This window comes from Lepisosteus oculatus, chromosome 3, assembly GCF_040954835.1.
Source record: "Lepisosteus oculatus isolate fLepOcu1 chromosome 3, fLepOcu1.hap2, whole genome shotgun sequence".
NCBI classification, from domain to species: Eukaryota; Metazoa; Chordata; class Actinopteri; order Semionotiformes; family Lepisosteidae; genus Lepisosteus; species Lepisosteus oculatus.
In genome coordinates, this window is record NC_090698.1 from 65,617,482 (window position 1) to 65,635,191 (window position 17,710).

Consider the following 17,710-nt stretch of genomic DNA (forward strand, 5'->3'; position numbering starts at 1 on the left):
AAGTATTCTAAAATAAGCCTTCAACAAATATTTATCATTAAAACATGCACTGAAATAATGGATGCTGTGCAACACAATAAATATCTGTGACAGGATCCAAAAGGCAAAGTCAACTGAACAGCTCATTCTTTCACTTTAAGTACTGTACATCCACAATTTCTCTTCCAGAACGAGTCAATATTTATTAAATGGGAACTTGAAAGGCTCCAGCCTTCCCCATAAATATGTCAGCACATCCCCAGTCCAATTCAGACAGGTTGCACATGACCTATTGAATTCAATACCTCAAAACACATGGAACTCCAAAGATATAATACTATGGTGATACAAGAATTTCGGATTAATCACACAAATACTTACATTTGCTCAGGCTTTTCAATTCAAAGGGAACAGCGGAAGATTAGACTTCCACCTGACATACTTTGTTCTGAACTGTGGGGTGGTACTGTATGTGCTTATCAACCTTATGTGATCACAAGTGCTTGATCATTTGAATATGATCATTACCGATGCACATGGCCTGTAAGGCTGGGAACTAACTGGACTTTCCCAAGTCTGTTTGCCCGCTTGAGTGCTCAATGATGGCGTCTCCCCTGTCTGGGAAGGGCTTGTGTGGAGGAGGTGTTGAGTGCAATGGGTGTATAGACAAGGTCAGGGTAGCAGGGAGTGTGCATTGAAGAGCAGAGGCAAGTCTAGACAAGAACAGAGCACTTTCTACTTAATAATGGTTAAGATCTATCATGCTCTTCATAAATGATTTTGTCACAAACCTAGATAATGTTGCATTACTCTCCTGGCTTCAGGCTATGATGCGTCGCAGTTTTTAAAAAGCAGTAAAAAAAAAGAAATAATCATCTAAACTTGCGTCAGCATTAGAGATACAGTACAGTGAAATATGTCACAAAGGTGGTATTAGTTACGCCTCCCAAAACTGGGCCAGCAGACCTACTGTCCATTCTCAGAGGTACTTTAATATTAGTCCTACCCCAAACACACGCACATAATCTTTGAAATAATAAATAACTCTTTTTTCCATGTTTATTCTGCTTGCAACAGTGACAGAGACCCATGCTGGGAGTTGAGTTTATATGACATAGCCACATACTTGGTGGGTACTGTAAGAACCGATGACAGGCATGATTTGTGAGATTTTCTGAGAACACCAAAAATGTAGACAAGACGGTGAAGAAAAAGCCAACGAAAAATTGTACAGAACACTGCAACAACAAACAGCAATTACTACGCCGAACAAGAACGTTCTGTCTTCAGGCCACATTGGCAGCAACAGCTGCCAAAAGGCTGCAGTACCTACCAGCTTCTGCTGGCAAAACTTTATACATGTGGTGATCAGAATGAACACGGGCCACATCAGCGTGATTAGAAACTTAATAACATCAAGCGTCTGTGTACATGTACATTCATGCATACACACAATGAGTAGACACACAAATTTTCTACTGCATTTTAAAGGAAGATGTATGGTATTAAAATACTAAAAAGATTTTAGCAACAGACATTTTCAAGTTAGTTTTTTCATGGTATTAACTTTACAAAATGATCAGCTCAGAGGTAATACTACAGCAGCAGAAAAACAATTGTACTCCTGTTTTACTTACAGTACCATAGCACTCCCATTTTCCTAATCATTAAAATGATTAAGGTAATAAGATAGATTTGTTTTTTAGATATACTAAATAATCTACAACTGAATAACAGATAAATAAAACCATACTTTCGTTCTGATTATTTTCACTTTTACATTCTAAACAAGTTCCATTACATTAAACATCTAAAAACATTTTGTGAATGCCACGGCCACATAAATACTGCAACAGCACGACAACTACAGAACTTGCCAACACAATTATTATGAATTTAATCCCCCGTTTGACTTCAATTCTGATTTTACCTCTAATAGTATGATTATACTCTCATCATATGCCAAGTCACAAAGGCCTTCCTATTATCAGGAATTTACTGTAATATTATAATGAGAAACATACACAAAACATGCTTCACTGAGCAGATAATATTGCAGAGAAATTATTCATTAAGAAAATAATACCTACAAATACCCATTATGTATTCTGTTGAACAAAATGTTCAATTAGGGCATTACAAATGAGGATATTAAATCAAAATTGGTGCCAATTCTTTTGCATTACTTACAAGATCTGACTAATCTGAGCAGAAATTACACCCATGCGCATTAAATCAATTTTTGTACTCTGAAATACGAAGTGACCTAAAAAAGAAACAATCGACAAAAAACAGGAATAGTGGTGGTTAAGAGTGGCAGAAGAATTAGATAAGAAGCCCATTATTTCCTGCCTAAATTAATGCTTGTCATAAGAAATTTATTGTTACCTTATTTACAACAAGAGGATGAGTATCTGTTCTAAGGTGAGAAGCTATTCCATTTGAAAGTCAGAATCCAAAATGAAAAAAAAGTCCAGCGCACTGGAGAAAGAAGAATTATAATTAACAACCAGTTTTTCTGGTCACCTCACGCCACAGCAAAAGGAACACCAAAGAACAACTGCACATGTGTGGCCTTGGAAAAACAGAGCTGTACTTTAAACAAGCATTGGTATGTATTTGCCTCGCTAGGACAAGGTCTTCGGCAGGAGTTTAATAACAGTTATAGAAAACCAATTGTTTTAGAGAACAAAAAACGTCTTCAGGTTACAAATGATTAAATGAAGCTCCTGCACAAAAGGAAAATAAAATTAATCATCTTTTATCAAGCAGAATTCTAGGTTTAACATTAAACAATACATGGAGATCGTTGGAAATGAAAAGCAAAGGTCACCCTGTCCCTTCCATCCTGTTAGGAAGTTTTTTTTATTAGGTACAGTGGATGTACTTTTAAACATTAGGCAAAATCGGCCTTACAATTAAATCACCTACAGAGAATTCATGAGAATGTTAGGAAATGCCGAAAGCAAGGGTGGGACTGCAGGCGTTTTGACTGAGAATGCGAGGATGGCCCTTCGCCAGGGATTTTTTTGTTTGATGTTTTTTTTTTTCATGACGGGCAGGGAACACCTTGCTGTGCTGTGTAGGAGGAGTAATGCAGCTGAGATGTTCAGACAAGAGCACTGTAAAGGACATTGTAAAACATTATGAAATTTGCTGGAAAATGTCTCCACTTTGTCACTAACCCAGCCCTTCCTGGACTTTCCCTTGAATTTTCCACTGATGCAGTTTACTCAGTCTTATGACTGCGAAGTCTGTCTTAAATACTTCTGGAGAGTCATCCTCTATGTCTTTTAATACGAATCCTGAATATATCACAAACCAGAACCGATCTTTACTTGTAACCTAGAAAGTGTTGTTTTTTTAACTTGAAGATTAGAGTTTAAGTAACAGCATGTTCTTTTTTCATACATATTGTTACATCAAAACAAGGGTTTAAAAAACAGAAACAATAGAAAGATTCCAGATCAATCCACAAACTTGCTGCAGTGCCATACCGCCAGATTTGTCTGAAGAAAAACTTTCAAATAAGGGAACAATTTATGACCAGATGGCCCCCAAAATACAATGTGGTATAAAAAGAAATAATAATGTACTCTGGAATGTAACTAGATCAAAGGCAATGACTGAAAGAAAGCTGGAGAGCATTTGTAGTTTTGGTTTCCAGATCCCTGAATGAGGATTTCCCTCCTAAAACAGAGGGTACATGCATTTTTAAATAGTTTCCAACAGTCATAAATACAAATCACATTTCACATTTCATCTGAATCTTAACATTTCAAACTTCCAAAATGTTGTATTAGCTTCAAGCCACAATTTTGAAGAAAGACATACTACATTTTGTAAAAAAGACATGGCTGGTAACCTCTTCCAAATTTTACGCGTAGGCCTATACGCTTTTTTTCAACAGTGTTCTATTTGTAAAGGTTAAAATAAATAAGCTTTCAATCCAGTTCAACTACATTTCACCTTATGTGTTTTAAAGACTCTCATATTTCCAGCAAGTTCCACTGCTTTTTGCATGTAAAATCAATACTTAGTCTGGGCATCACTGAGGATACCAAAGCAATACATCATAACAGAGCTCAGATATTACACAAGGTGAAGAACAACGTGGACTGGTTTTATAGCTATGAGCTGTCAACGTTCACTTAAATCAGCCACACCTGAGTTTGAACGTCCAAAGGCTGGATTCCTTAAGCATTGTTGTACACAAGCCAGTAATAAAAATGCCTAAAAATGGTATGATTGGGGAGCTCAGTGTGGCATATGGTCTACAAAGGAACAAAGTTTAATTTTACATTGAAGAGACAAAATAAAACCTGCAAAATACTTTTTATCCTGAAAAATGGTATAAACATATGTCATTCCATCTCCCCATATTTAGGCTGTAAGACCTGTTACTATTAAACAGCTTAATTATTACACATCATTATCGCACAGAGAAATAATTATGGCTATTATAGTTTAAGTAACTCAGCAAAGCCAATTTTCTGGAAGTACCACAAAACATCAGATGTGTTTGATTTTGTATGTAGTCTCAGCAGGCTGTTCAAATCATTCAGGTGGATTCAACTTCTGAAGAACTGCTGAACCGTAAATGTCTTTTCTTCAACATTGGTTAACAGACGTTTATCCAACATCTGCACCAGTGAGAGGTCATGTAAGGAGGCACATAAATAAACCTCACAACTTTCTCAATGCTCACAATGTTCTAATTTACAAACTCATGGGTAGGAGCACAGAAATTATATTTCTAAAATTGATGTTCTGGAACCCAGCATCAATGTTTCTGTTCATGAAGGTGTCACATTGGGAAAATTTGGTTTAACTGTAGTGTAGGGAGCTAGAAATGTGTAATGTAGCAAAACTTTTCTGCACATATGTGTGGACACTTGGATTCTGGTCAGACAGGTACTCTGACATCCATAGTGAAGAACAAGCATGGTCACCCATATCTCCTGATTTGATTTTTACTTACAGTGATACTGTAAGGGTCCAAGAAATCCAACCAAGCCTACATCCGAGTGGGGATTTAAGGGATCAAAGGAGTGAAAAGCTGCACCTGACAGACTTCAGGGTTTTGAAAGAGGGCATAAATTTTAAATGTCTAGGCATATTTCACATAATAATTTGAGTATTTAAATCTAAATGATCAAACTATATAAAGACATATAATGATCATATGAATACAAAGTCATTTTGTAGTGCTGTACGAAAATAGGCTTAAGACTTAAAGCAGATTTTAGGCAATTACTTAAAGTAACTCTTGTGATGTGGATAGAATGACATGTTTAGGCTATGTGTTGTAAACCCAATAATGATAACAGCATCATACACTTCATTGCATGATGGTGAAGGTGAAGAGAAAATACCTGTATCATACCTGTGCACAGAAACAATTACCCAGAGAAATGTTTTTTGGAACTTTTTGGAAGTCCAAATAATTCATATCATTCATGAATGAGAAGTTTCCCGAACAGCTTCAGTGATTTCCCAGAAAACATTAACTTTAATAGCTTTTACAAGTGTCTACTTTCAGAATGCCTGCTCTCTAAGTGCCACTCTGAATGAACTTTCAGATTGCTTGCTCTCTGGCTAAATAGAGTATAGAGTGTTGTAGCAAGAGGGATTTGAATGATGGATTTTAAAAAGCATAATGGACAGGCTGGAAATGGAGAGATTAAAAATAATTTTACCTTATGAACATTGGTATTATATTTACTGGATAAGCTTCAGTAGTGAAAGATGTCAGGTTCTTAGTTTATTTTGCTTTATAAAAATAACAAATATGCTCAACTTTAATACTACAGTATGTATTTAGGAGTTTGTAACCCTAGATTATCTTGATAAAACCTTATAATAAACACATTTTAGATTTCTTTCAAAGCTGACCTCATAACATTACTTGGTTAATTAGACAATTGTAACACAATAACGATTGAACATTTTTAAAGTGTGAATGAAAAGATATTTAATATCTAAAGAATATTAATGTCAATTTTAAGAGGTATATCAAGCTTAATGATATGTAGAATTTTGACAAGAATGCATTTTCCCTTAAAGAAAAGATCTGCGTGCGAATGGCAGCAGTGTTGTACCAGTTTCCATTCATATTGTGTGTAAATTGCTGTACTCTTACCACCCATCTACAGTTGGCAAGTCATTCAACAGACTTGAATAGGTTTTATGTCATTTTTGAACAGAGGTACTGTATATGGTTTGCAAGAGAACAGTAGGTGGCACTACTCATCTTTTACCAATAACAAGGAGAACACACTTGTTACTTGGTGCACCGAACCACAGATCTTACAGTTTTTCAAAATGTAAAGAAAAACTGCATTTTTTTGCAATGTTTATTCACATTTTTGTATTATTATTTAGTTTTCTCCAGCCTATTAATCCCCACTCTACCTGGACAGGAACTGTATTTGACACAATATTCATCCTAAACACACTGGTACTTTTCCACGATCATGATTCTGGACCACTGGAACCTCTTGCAATATGTAATACCAAACTCGCCTCCTCTTCCTCCTACTGTTCCCTTTCATTGATCCGCAGCTCAAAATGGACAAACCCACAATTCCCATTCTGTTGTTTCTACTTGTTTGTATAAATCAGTAGCTCTCAGCCCTGTTCCTGGGACACTGCCGTCTTCTGGTTTTATAACATTCACATAAATAATCATGGGTTAATTGAGTTCACTTTTATTTGGGGTATTTTTATGAAAAAAACTGCTTTAAAACATTTTATCAGAGTTGTTCTCATTCAAATGTGTTAGCTGAAATGTAATCAGTAGGACCTCTGCACTAGGAAAAAAAAAAGCTGTTCATCATCTGTTCATTATACACACTAATCACTTAAAAGCTCTACAGTCATAAGGGTAAAGTAATGGAGAAGAGGTATCTTAAAATTCTGTATGCTGATGCTATTGGAAACAATAAGCTTGAAGCAGGGTATTTTTTTAAAACTCAGGACTGAGTGCAGAAATAATTTAACTAAAAGACTAAATAAGCAAAGCAGATAAATGCAGGTGATTTAGACATCAGCTGGCAGACACGTGCCAGAGAACCAGAGTTTGAAAACTCCTGGCATAAATTTTACACACCCAACATCAACCCTGAGTAATTCTCTACAGCATTTATTGTGTTATTGCCTATCTCATAACTATGATGTAACAATACCGGTGATTCTAAATAGAAAGACACAGTACTGTACATCCATGCTGGAACAGCTTTACTTTAGTGTTCCAGGCCATACAATGTTTAGCATGTTGCTCCATTAGGGTACTTGTTTGTCAGAGGAAGGCAATCAAGTTTAAGAATAAAGTCAATAGTCCAACAATAGATACAGTTACAGTCCTATGCTAAAATAGTTTCCATATAGCACTACCAGTATTTTATACACAAATAAGACATTTGTTTATTATTAACTCCTATTGATGCAAGGATTTGCTAACTTACAAATTTGAAAGGATCTGATTTCCTTAACTGTGAAAACGTACATTTCAGGGGTCAAAGAGTTATAGACTTAAAAAGCTAAACTGAACCCGAGGATTCATAAAGGTAAAGATATTTGTACACAATAACTGCCTTCTAAGGTTAAAGGTACAAAGTGTGAGCACTCATAAAAGGTTTTCTCTAAGGCATGCTTGTATGTAAGGCATGTAATGTATATCCAAGTATATCACTATACAAAACCTCCCTCAAGAAGTAAGGAATTATGTAACATCTTAACAACCAAAGGGAAAACTCCCCTCTATTGATAAGATAACTGAGCAGACAAATGAAAACATAATCATAGCCCCTGAGCAGCACATTTAAGGATTCAGCTGTTTTCTCAATGAACTTTGAGATAAAACTGATTTGAGAAGTTGTGGAGCTCTCACAAGGTTAGACATGTTTATCTCACATAAAGGTTCACAGTCATAAAATTTACACCCAAAAAATTCAGCAAGTGTAAAAGGTCACATGGTAGAGACACATCGGAATTGCTCTCAAATGTTATTAATTGTAGCATTATCAATCATAAGAAACACATCTTACATTCCTAATTTACTCAGCTTAACCAATTGAAAAAGAGAATTTTGAAAATATAAAAAGTTATCTGTCTCACAAACCACACAAGGCCAAACACTTCTTTGCATAACTAATGTTTTCCTTTGGTAGAATGAACATGGTTTAAGATGATCAAGCCTGCATTTGGTTATATCTGTGATTATTTCTGTGTAAGGTACCACTGAAAGAGAGCGAAAGTTCCGTTTGAGCTTTTCAACTCACCCGGTACACCATTCACATGGACACACTTAATCTCATCCAACACAGCTGATGATGTGCTGCTTCAGTGACGCTCACTGATGAAGTACACGTGCCGTTTGTTTCACAGTCAGTATGTTAAAAACTTGCGATGCCTTTGGGGATAAGGAAAAGGTGCGTCTCCTAGTCTATGCATTGAAAACAAGAAGAATCGTTTAAAACGTGTCACACGACTGACACTAATAATCCATTTCCCAAATGTTTTTGTCATATGTGTTTAGGGAGAGGTATTCAATTCTTATTCAAGCAAATCACATGAGGTGGAAAAAAGTGCAACAAACAATGTAAAAACACTAAAAACCAAGAAAACCAGAAACAGAAAAAAAGCCATATCTGATGAAGGCAGAAAACTAAGTATCCTTGGCAGGCATAATCAATAGGAATGACCAAAAACACCTTAGGCAAAGGTGCACCACTTGCACAAAGGCATTTTTGAACTAATAATTATTAGTCAACATTTTTGTCATTATAGTGCCAAAACATGTTCACCCCTGAACTATTTGAACAGCAGCTGCTATTTCACACATAAATAGACAGATAGATAAGACTTTATTGATCCTGAAGCGAAACTGATGTGTTACAGCAGTCCAGCCCAAGACAAGCAAAAACAGACATCAGAATAGACGAAAAATCATACAAAATAAATAAAAATAAATACATAGGTGTGTTCAAAATATGATGATCATGGTCACTGTAAAAACAATAGAATACAGTATGTGCAAAATGTGCATAGGTTTATACAGATTGATTGTCCAAAAAGTATAATGGAGCAACATGCTGTCTTAGACGAGCAAATGAAGGGCTAACAGTCCTAGCCTAGGGCAGTGTTATACACCCTGACAACCGCTGGGAGGAAAGACTTGCGGAAACAGTCCCTTGAACACCGTAGCTGGAGCAGTCTGTTACTAAAAGTGCTCCGCTGCCAAGTAACAGTCCCATGAAGCGGATGAGAGGTGTTGTTCATGATGGCTGTAAGCTTGGTCAGCATTCTCCTCTCACCCACCACCTCCAGGGGGTCAAGGCTCAGCCCCAACACAGAGCGAGCCTTCTTGATAAGTTTATTGAGCCTTTTTGCATCTCTTGTCATGATGCTGCTGCCCCAGCACACAACAGCGTAGAAGATGGCCGCCTCCACCACTGATTCATAAAAAATGTGTAGCAGTGTTCCACACACACCAAAGGACCTGAGCCTCCTAAGAAAATAGAGTTGGCTCTGACCTTTCTTGTACAGAGCGTCAGTGTTACCAGACCACTCCAGCTTATCATCCAGATGTACCTCTAAGTACTTGTAGGACTGCACCCCCACATCTTACATTACTGTATATATTTAATAGTTTATACACTTCAGTAAACTTTAAATAATTTATTTTTACTTCCAGAACTAGGATAAAATAAGTCACATCATCATTGGCCAACTGCCACTATTAGGAGTTCCTAGAGAAATACACACCAGACAACTGTGTGAATGGGAGTTCAAGTAACACACCTTTCCTAAATGCAGATCCAAGTTGGCCTGTATTACAATGAACACCTATCATTCAGATCTCTTAAAGTCATTATTTTAATAAATGTAAAATGAAGTGTTTAAGTGCAAACATGTGAGTCCCTTTAAAAATACAACAGTTTATTTGGCGAAAAGGCTTTCAAGGTTTCTTGGGTTTGAACAGACTTCAGACCTCAGATGTAACTGCATTTGAACTTAATGTTTTGGTGTCTGCTTACATACACCATGTAAAAAAGAAATATGCCTGACATCTCTCCTCATCTTTGATCTATCAAGTGTGAACCTTTTTCATCAAGTAACAAACCTTTTCTAACGCTTTATTAACAGATTAAAATGTTAATGACATCACATCAAGGCTGACACTTCACAGACATTTTAATAATGCAAAACAGTAATTCCAGTTAGCTCCTAATGTAACATGAAACAAAACACTAAGGAGAAAACCGAACAGGTGTGCAATTAATTAACCCTTTCAGCACAGAAAGGAGAGGCACTTGGGGGTGCAAGGTACAGTATTTCATGACACATTAAAGAATGCACACTGCTGCTTCCCTAGCATGGCAGTCCTCCTTCATCATGTTAATGTGCTTTAAATGTTTCCTTATTCAGAATACTGAAAACCCTGTCTCAACAGGAATTACAGGTAATGGTTTAGAGCAGAGGAGAAAAACATTGATTATGCGAAAGGGCCTGAAGTATTAATATACTCCAAAAGGAAAAGGGCTGGGTCACAGTTAAGGTTAGGCACCATGTTAACAGCAGCTTCAAATCTATTAAAGCTCTTAACACAAAATTATATGGACATACATTCCTTTTAGATAATTATTTTGTCATAAAATTATTAGTTTCTCTTTAAGTCTCTTTATTCAACCACTTAAACCCTGCCCAGGAATATTCACAGTTCCCAAAGCAACACATCCCTACAGATACAGTATCCCCTGACCTCAACTCCTAAACTAAACAATAATCTTAACCATAATTGAAACCTATCGCTAACCTTAAAATGCCACCGCTGTACCTAGTTAGAGGGCAGGAACTGTGGGAATCAGGAAAATGATTGCGGTGTTAGGCTGAACTGATGGTCCTCTATGTAGGTGTTCCCAGCTGCAGCATTAAACCTAAATTTATTGCAATTAAAGGAACTTAATCTCTATGTGAAAAAAAGAGAACATCGTTCAAATTATACAACCTGACTGAAAAACAGCACTGGTTTAACTGAAAAGCTGTCCGTTCTTGCAACAAGTTTGCATTTGAGCAGGCAAATAAATAATGTTGACTTGTGCAAAGATACGACATTGTAAGAGATTTTCTCAAATTTGCTTATTGTCTTTACACAAAACATACCGCTTTGTCTGATTATTAGATTACTAGTCTAACAAAATCATTTTGAATCCCCAATCAAAGTGAGAAGATACAGAAAGATAAGGGATGAACTGCACAGTATCCCATCCCATAAGTAAAGATCTTATATTGAGTGTAACTCTTTTGCAAACACTCTTTCCTAAGAAAGTTAGCAGGTCTGTCATGCCTACACCTATATTTTTGAACACCTGGTGTTATAGTTTCCTTCAAGGAAATTCTTCTTCCTTGTCAAACTGGCAAAAAGGCACTGACGTTCAAGAGCTGCGTAATACGTTGCTGGTGTGTTTTTAAAGCTGTCAAAAGGGGGTTTGCTTGAGGGCCACTGGGTTGGCAATCATTCCATTTGAGATGTCAGTTGTTTGACTTGGGGGAAGAAATGTTCCAGTTCTTGAAATAATGATTACAATAATTATCTCAGCTTAGCAAAACACAACAAACCGCAGATAAAATGAAATTCAGAAAATTATGCCGTCTATCAAGAACTGAAAGAACATGTCTTCAATCCGTCTTCATGGTTTTTTTTTATTTTAATGTTGTTTATTTTCTAAGGAATATAAATACTACTTAGCTCCTGTCATATTATTTTCCCAGAATTGACTAAACCTTTGGACAGGATATAAGGAACCTCAGCCAATACCAGGAAGAGGGACTGATGGCCACCAAGTAGCCTCCTCTTTTATTGTCTACAAACATAAAATTAGTGGCTGTCACTTAACAAACAACATAGAGTTAACAGAAGTTCTTAATTTCCAGGCACAAGTTTCCAGTGACTTTTAAGGAACGATAAGGTTTCTTTACAAAATGGTATACAATTCTAAGAGTTTTGTTTACTTTCAAAACAGTGGTTATGGAATTATTTAGATCTTGGACGAAGAAACACAATTGATTTTCAGTCTGTCACATCACAATGTCAAATAATTTGTGCCTGTCAAGACAATTACAGGTCTTACTTCAGATACCTGTCTATGAACTTCAGTGACTCAGTGCAGGTAAACATTTTAATAATGTTATAATGGGGGTTAACAATGTTTATTTCAAATAGGCCTATGTTCTTAATTGTAATAAAATACTGCTACCATCTCCCATCTTTTCAAATCCTGTCTAAGAAATGGCATGAGTGGCACAAGCCAGGAAAGATTGAACAGTTTTTAACAGATGGGATTAGACTTGCCCTTTGTATCACTGCAAATATAAAAAATAAATGAAATTCCAGACAGCCCCCAAGTCGCAAATTAGGCCATTTTGTTATTTTGTTTAGTAAACAAAAATGATTATTATTTTCTGGATGAAAGATACATCCACAGTTTCACTGAGCTTGCTTGTCTTTAGCAAATCAAATCAGTGTTTCTTTGTTATCACTGTCACAGATAACAGATACATTTTTCAACAAATCTATGCCTTTTCCTTTTTCTAAAGCTACATGTTCTCCAATTTACTGTACTCTAATAGTGGTTTCTGTATGGCAGACATACATGTATCTAACAAGAAACATTGTCCAGGATCATGGTGTTAAGACCATGTAGTTGCTACGAATTATGGAAATTAATTAGCTTTTATCTAATGACATATCACAATACTATGGAGAAGGAACTGTCTTAAACCTCTCATTCTTTCTTTTGCATATTTAAAGTCAAGAACCATAGCTGTGAATTAAAAGCAGTCATTAAAAGCCAAGAGCTCATTTATATACAGGTACATATCCATAATGAGTAGACAGACAAGCCATCATAGGGAAAGAAAGACACGTCCAAAAATGACACAAAATCAGGTCAATGCTATGCGTTTTTCCTCTGTTATTACAGGAAAGAACAGACATTCCCTATATGACAATCCAAAATGGTGCCGTTCAATGGTGACGTCTCACGTGTAGCTCTCTCGTTTATGTCGTTTATTTTCGTGTTCTGTCACGCCTTTTGTGTTATGTCAGAGCTTTTCTGTCTTTTCATTGCGTGCGAGGGTTTATGAACACAGTTCAATTGAAGAACAGCACAACGTAAAACAGATGATCTAATGAGCATGTCAAAACTTCTACCTTGTAACACTTGCTTAAACTGGCCATTACCTGTGCTTAAGAATGTTTTTTTATTTTGTTGTTTATTGAACAGGGAAAGGGAATTCTGGCATTCATAAGTGCCTCATAATGCAAATTCACGCAACTGGCAATACATCTGAAGCTTTTCAAATAAGTTAATCACTGTAAGACTTGCAGATAACTAGTGTCTAAAGTAAGTTTGCAGTAGCTCATTTGCCTTTAGCAATATGTTGTCTGGTGCACAACAAAAATCAGTAAATTGTGAGGCACCACAAAGGACTTGAAGTAGAGCTATCCCATGGAATGAATACACACTGTGGAGTATTTGCTTTAGTAGGCCCATTTGACCATTATTATGTAGAATGTTTTTGAGATGAGACAGTGACAAATTCAATTGGACCACTATTTTCTTAGTGACAGTAGCACCCACTGTCCTGTCACACATAGAGAAAAAAAATATGGATGACAAAATTCATGGTTTTTGTAAGACATCACAAGTACTACTTTCTAAAGACTGAGCTGAAGAAAAAGAAGAAGAAAAAGGGGAAGAAATTCCCTTTTCAGTCCTGTAAAACTACATTTTGCACCTTCGCAGCAACCCTGTGAACGAGCTCTAATATTTTTTTTAATTAAAGTGTCATTACTCTTTCATCCCATATTTTCCACTGGGTTTTTTTGTGAGAGAAAGGGAAATTGTTGACATTGAGGTTATTGTCTTCACATTCTCAGCATTCTTACAGTATGTAGTGGTGCGCTTATCTGTGGACATATTAAGATCTAGTGACTCTCTAGTCCCAATTATTATTTTGGGAATGCGCTCTGCAACATTCCAGACTTATCAACCAAATAAGGCTGCAGAATAAAACAAACATGCAAACACTATTTTAAACTTTAGGACACTGGCAATAAAATCAATTGAACTTAATGTGTCTACTTTTTCTATACTTTCTTTTAAACCAATGCATTTTGAATGCTAAATATTCACGACAAATGCAAACATAAAAAATGAGTTAAGTGTGTTTGTAAGGCTTATATAGTGTTTTTAATTAAGTTTTAAATCAGTCATCTTTTGTAGTTCCCAAATGGCACTAAGTGATGAGTCTGTCTCAAAAGTAATATTAAGTTGAGACCATTATATATTCTGTCACAATAATGTTCATTTGCCAGCGGAACAGAAATGCCGTAGTTGAAGGACAAGAAAACAACATTTGCTTCTCAAATGTTAGGGTGGTGGCTTTTTCCAGGGTGAGGTTAAGGCAATTTTAGAAAAGGTCCTGTCGACACCTCTGTTGCAGCACCTGAATGACAAGGAAATGCAGTTTTGTTTTTTTGTAGTCATCTATTGGGGGGTGCTTCAAGTGAAGCAGAACTTTACTGATAGGTTGCAGTGGGCAACACCTTAAAAAAGAGGAAGTTTGACTTTGATATAAAAGCCATAACTTAGACCGACAAATCCAAGTAAATGAAATGGCCTGTTTACAACAGACAGATCCGTACTTTCCCTTAATATTGTTTGCTGGTCAAATATTTAACAGTTCAACGTTTTGAATCTATGTAAAATTGAATAACGTCAATCTAAAGCTTAAATGAAAATGTAAATCCCCAAGACATTAGATGGTACAACAAGCAAATATAACATTTTAAGAGGAATTATACCCTTGTGGATTATTCATATACAGTAGACTTACAGGATAATACACAGAATTTTCAATTCATAAATAATAATTTGTTTAAAATTTGTAAACGGCTATGTTAAAATGTTTAATTGCACAGTATATCTTTTTAATAATGATTTCCTTCTGCTTACATATGTTTCTTTTAGATTTCTGCTGATTTTTAAAAGTGTTAATATCTGCATGTGTTCTCACAAAAGATAATATGTTTATTTTTTAAGTTAGCAGGTCACACTGCACCAAGCTTAGTATTCACTATGAATAAGCAAACCATAAATAATCAAACCATTAATACATTTTTTGGTTTTATATAGGTTTCAAGAACCCCTTTTCCATGAGCTGACAGAAACATATTGCATTCTCATTAATAAAATCGTGTTATTAAAAATTACATGAACTGCTACCTCACATGTTCGGTTAAAGAGCTGTCAGAAAAAAAAAAACGCCTATTCAAGTTCAGCAGGTTTGTTAAGTTATAGCTTGCTCCGCTGTGTGGAGGACAAGAATTTACCAATGTGAATTAGTTTTTCAGGGTAGCACATTATTTGCACAAATCCTGTTAAAATGTTTTTTAATTTTTCATATATCACTTTTGTGCAACTACAAACAAGAAGGCTTTTGAGCCACTGGCTTTAATTTCTGCTGGAAAAATAATAACGTTTAAGTATACGTTAGTTTGTTAAAACTGTATGTTCACAAGAGACCTTTATACAGTTCCTAGAGGTCCTAGGAGTGATCAAAATTACACAGACATTTTCAATTGTCGCAAGGAACTAAATCTTTACCTCCCTATAAAGCCACATGTTTGGGAGACAGAGTGAGGATAAGACTATCTGCAAACTGAATTAACAACTTCCCACACTGCGATGGTCAGAAAATAGCACTTTACATTGATATCCGCAAAAGGACCCTTTTTCATAACTTGTTTTTAACTACAAGGACCTTCACCAGGAATAAGTGTCTTTCTGATAATAGATGGATGGGTCTATAATTGTCAGCCATCACAGAGCCACCAGTAAGTGTTTATTTTGTGAAAATCTCTCTAGAACATTAATCACTGCATTACCTTCCCACAAGCTCATTTTAAATGCAACAGTTTCTTAATGCATCACTAGCTCTGCATATAGAGATGCATTTCACTGAACTTTTTAACATTTCCCATAGAAACCAATTAACAGGAGAAAACCGGAGTGATAAAGGGCTTGGAATAAAACAAAAACCTTAGGAAAGGGAGTCATTTTGGTAAATCCTAAGTCTTTTTGGTTTCACAAAAGATCCCATCTTTAACTATACTATGCAAATAATATATACAGTGCAGCATCTCATAATCCTTCACTGCATCACAGCTGCATCCATGTAAATGGTCAACGCTAACATCCGTATATAAATCAATAATTGCCCGGTGGTTTTTTAGAAACTACGTTTTCCACTGACCTTCCTCAATTGCAGCTAAAGGTCTTAAAACTTTACAGCAGCCTTATATCAAGAACACAGTATCAGAAGCCTTGGGATTTGTTTATATTATAAAGTTATTTCTATTCTTTCAGAAGAACGTTCGATTTGAATTACGAAGTTTCGAGTTGTTTATCCAGTACTGTATGTCCATCCACGAGAAAAACATTCTTTAATAGCAGTAAAATTAAAGTTACTTGTCACTTTGACGCCAAATTACTATTTTAGAATATTAAAGCATCAGTTTGTCTGAGACGTTAGGGAATACTGACCAATTTCAATTGCAACAATAAGGAGAAAGACATTTAAAATATTTAAACAAAATGACAATACACGAACGTCACCGGTGTGCCCACTAAAGCTGAACATACAGTATATAGTATACAGTATTTACACATCATTAAAGGGTATACATTTACAAGAAATGTTAGATGTACAAAGAACAGGCGCACGATTTTGTAGATTTTAAAGAGCAGGAATGACGTCTGTCATTAACATCAAAGCAATTAATTTGGAAAGCATTTCAGCGTGGTCGTAGACGGATTAGTAATAGACATCTGTTGAACATGTGCCTACCGAATACAAAACGGGTCAGTTGTGAAGTTTTTTCCAGTTTCCGTGGAGTATCCTTTCATCTAAATTAATACAAAACGCATTAACGTCTGACATACTGTACAGTACCTTTAAAGTCCCTCGCAACGTCTCGGCTCTTCGGATCGCTGCAGACTTAAGACTCTCTAGAAAGGTTTCATCGAGCCATTATCGCGAAGGTGGAGTCTACACCTGGGAAATAGACTTTCATTGCCACCTGGAGTACATGTCCTGCCCTTTTACGTAATTGACAAATACCGTACACCAAAAAAAAATGCAGAAAGGTGATTCAAGCTAAAGTTTACTTGGAAACGGTGAGATGCAGATCTCGAAGGCTAAAAAAAAAACAGACATACAGTACTGCATCAGAAAACGCTTCCTTAAAAAATACCCTACGCAAGTTCTCTGTAGGAAACCCGAAGGAGTTTTTTTTTTGTGAAGGCCAGCTCTGATGCCTTTTGAGCAAAGAGCTTGTGTATAAAGTAGTAACATGTAGAACAATGGTGACTGGAAGAAATGCTCTTAAAATTACGTGTTATTTGCTACAAGAGCCAAAATTAAGTGCTATAGTAATTGACAGTAAAACTATTTAATTTTAATGGTGGCAGCCCTAGCAAGCCAGGTTTACAGCGTGCAAATTGCATGTGCATTATCCTCACAAACGCAAACTAGCCTGATCATTCTTGGCTTTCAATTAGACTGAGCTAGTGTAGACAATAATGCGCAATGAATTCCTAATTTATGCATATATTCACAACCACTCAAAAGCCTTGATTAAAAACACGTACCAAAACTTTTA

General features: G+C 36.0%; 1 protein-coding gene across 1 annotated transcript in view; it reads right to left on the minus strand.

Moving 5' to 3' along the window:
• The window catches only part of LOC107079470 (cingulin-like protein 1), a 52,793-nt gene extending 35,722 nt beyond the window's left edge, over positions 1-17,071 (minus strand). The window contains exon 1 of the mRNA XM_015363970.2: positions 17,002-17,071. The gene's annotated coding sequence lies outside the window, so the exon portion shown is untranslated. The remainder of the gene's footprint in view (positions 1-17,001) is intronic.
• Between the last annotated feature and the right edge of the window lie 639 nt (positions 17,072-17,710).